The following is a 3,370-nucleotide window of genomic DNA, read 5'->3' on the forward strand; positions in this document are numbered from 1 at the left end:
GAAGCTAGAAGTGGCAAGGAAGGCTTTTCCTGTAGAGCATTTGAAGGGAATGCAGCCCTGCCAACACCTTGATTTCAGTCTCCTAGCTCCAGAACTGTGAAAGAATGAATTTCTGTTGTTTAAAGCCAACAAGTTTACGGTAATTTGTCATTGCAGCCCTAGGAAACTCACATTCACAATGAGAGAAATGAAAATTAAAATTACATTGACATGCCATTTTTAACCTGCCAGTTTGATAAAGATCAAAAAGTCTGATGACATGCTTAGTCAGCAAGCGTGTTGGGAAATTTATTACTTTCATTTATTTCTGGTGGGAACGTATGTAAATTGATATAATCTCTTCCGAGATGATTTGGCAATTTCTATCAAAATTACAAATGCACATACCTTTTGACCCAGCAATTCCACTTCTAGGATTAATCTTATGTGTGCGAAATACACATGGAAAATTACATGGAGGCAGGTTATACAATGCAATATTATTTGTAATCACGAAAGTTTGGAAATACACTAAATGTTCATCGAGTGGTGATGACTATAGACCACCTATACTAGGAGTCGGCAAGCTCTTTCTGTGAAGGGCTAAACAGTAAGTATTCTAGGCTTTGCAGGTAAAGAAGTTTCTGGCACAACTACTCAACTTTGCAGTTGTAGCTCAAAAGCAGTCATACACAATACATAAACAGAGGGGAGTGTCTGTGTTCAATAAAACTTTATTTACAAAAAAACAGATGATGGCCAGATTTGGCCCATGGGCCTTAGTTTGCCAACCCCTGACATACAATGGAACCCTATGAACTAAAAATTAATAAGACAGCTTTCTATGTTTTGCTATACAATGACTTCCAAGATTAAGTGAAGGAAGCAAAGTTCAGAATGGTACAGATATGTAAGAAAAAAATATACCTGTATAAAAAGAATTTCTTTGTATATTCATGAATAATCTCTGTAGGGATCCACAAGAAACTGAACCCTACTGCTGGGTTATGGGATGGGAACAGTGTGGCTCAAAGATGGGATTGGGGAGATATTTTTCTTTGTACCTTTTGAATCCCGAACCATGGTCAATTACCTATTCAGAAAACTAAATAAAAATTAGAAATTTAAAAAGTGAACAAATTTCTTCCACCACCACATACATATTCTTTGCATAGCCAGTGAGCAATTATATAAAATTCAAGTTTCAAGGTCCACAAATAAAGTGAATCAAAAGTGAGCCACGACTTTTCATTTATGTTTTGTCTATAGCTGCTTTGGGCCTACAATGGCAGAGTTGAGCCATTGAAACAGAGGGCCCCCAAGTCTAAAATATTTATTATCTGACCCTTTACGTCAATAGTTTGTGGTTCCCTATTCTAGATTAAAGAACAAAGCAATCTTTTGCGTGCTTCTAGAAATAGAAAGTTCTTATTTAATATTTCATGAGGATTTTTAAAAAAATTAAATGGCTAATAAATAACAAAATTAAGTTGGAAATTTTCTTCTTATAGAACATTAGAAAAGCCAGGGCCTCTGTAAACCTAGATAAGACCTTCACCCCACCTGTCTCGGTCTCCCTGTTCTCTAAGCTGGAGAGATCATCAGAATGAAAAAGTATACCAACCCCCTTTCCTATTTATCTTTCCGAAAAGTCAAAAGACTCAATGTCAACAAAAAATCAAGATGACTCAGAATTTCTTTTAGCATTTACTAAGACTGAATTGAAGCTTTTTGTTTTTGTTGTTTTGATGGTGGAAAGAGCATTTTACCACTAATAAAACAGGTATAAATGATACCTGACCCCCTGAAAATTTAGTTCTTGGTTTATGGGAGAAAATGAACCCATATAAAAAATTAGGTAATAATAGGACAGTCTATAGCTAACTGTGTTTTTCAACTTTTTTGGACAATGATCCACTGTAAAATAAAAGTTTTATACTATGACCCAGTATACATGTTTATACACATATTCTGAAATAAAAGTATTGGTTTCGATATATGTCATTTAGTGCATTTTGGTATTTTCCATTTTGCTCCATTATTTTCTACTCCATTTTGGTCTAGACTAGTTCAATTATGAATAAAATATTAGTCATGACCCAGAAAATTAATTTTACAACCTACTAATGGACTGAGGTCTGGTATATACTCATTAGCATCATGGCCAAGAAGATTGACACAAGGAAATTGTTTAAATGAAGTGTGATACAAGTATATGGCCATATACTCATGAAAAGAACTGTGGTTAAGGTCTATGAACTGATGCAGAAAGTTGTCCCCAAAATATATCTGCAAATTAAAAAAAAAACAACAGGTTGTAAATAGCAAGTATTAGGTAGGACTTTTTTGGTTGCAGGTGACAACACACACACACACACACACACACACACACACACACACACACACACACCTATCCCACTTTCCCATGGCAAAAATGAAATGATTGGCCATTCTTGAATCTCTTGGCATTGACCTATAAGGATGGGGGTGGATGAGAGACATGATGCAAGAAAAATCTGGGTAGTACTACCCAAAGCAGGGGGAATATAGTGCTATTTAGAGGACAGTGTAAATATGCATGATATGATCTAACCGATGTTTAAAATAATATGGGAAAAGATATTGGGAGTTTAAAAAATATATAAATTGTTAACAATAAATACATAAAGGTCAGGATTGCCAAGAGAACTTTCACCTTCATTCACTCCTGTATCATTTGCACTTTTACCATGAATGTCTTGCTTTTAGAACTAATAAAAATGGTGAAAATATTTCCATTTAAAGAAAAGAAGAAATGTCTGGAAAAAGCAGAAAGTAGATGGTTGCCTGGACTGGGGGTGGGAACAGGGATTAAAAAGTAAGTCACTATGGCCACGCCACCCTAAACATGCCCGATCTCGTCTGATCTCAGAAGCTAAGCAGGGTCAGGCCTGGTTAGTACTTGGATGGGAGACCACCTAGGAAGACCAGGCGCTGAAGGCGTTAAACAAAAAATGGTAAGTCGGTGAGGGGGCGGGATCTTACTGGGGTGATGAAAAGAACTGCATCGTATTAAAGATTACTAAAATGCATCGAATTGTACACTTAAAAGGGGTGAATTTTATGATGTGTAAATTATATTGCAATAAAACTGTCTTTAAAAAGAGAAAAGAAAAAGGGAAAGCAAGAAGAAGAGGAAGCAGGAGGAAAGAGGAGGAGGAGGAGGAGGAAGATTCAGAGTCCAACCAATCCGTCCTCAGGATTTGGGATTCAGCTTTTCAAAACCACGTGCTTTTGCCCAACTCCAAGCTTCCAGCCATTCCCACTCCACGATTTCTCAAAGATTACTGACAGCGTTTCCCCAATCACATCTGCAAATTATTTCAGTTCTCTGGAATGTAATTCATCAGGT

General features: G+C 36.5%; 1 pseudogene; it reads left to right on the plus strand.

Annotated features, from left to right (window-relative positions):
• The first annotated feature begins 2,842 nt into the window (after positions 1 to 2,842).
• Positions 2,843 to 2,961, plus strand: LOC112471281 (annotated as a pseudogene).
• The last annotated feature ends 409 nt before the right edge of the window (positions 2,962 to 3,370 follow it).

This window comes from Pteropus alecto, unplaced genomic scaffold (assembly GCF_000325575.1).
Source record: "Pteropus alecto unplaced genomic scaffold, ASM32557v1 scaffold45, whole genome shotgun sequence".
NCBI classification, from domain to species: Eukaryota; Metazoa; Chordata; class Mammalia; order Chiroptera; family Pteropodidae; genus Pteropus; species Pteropus alecto.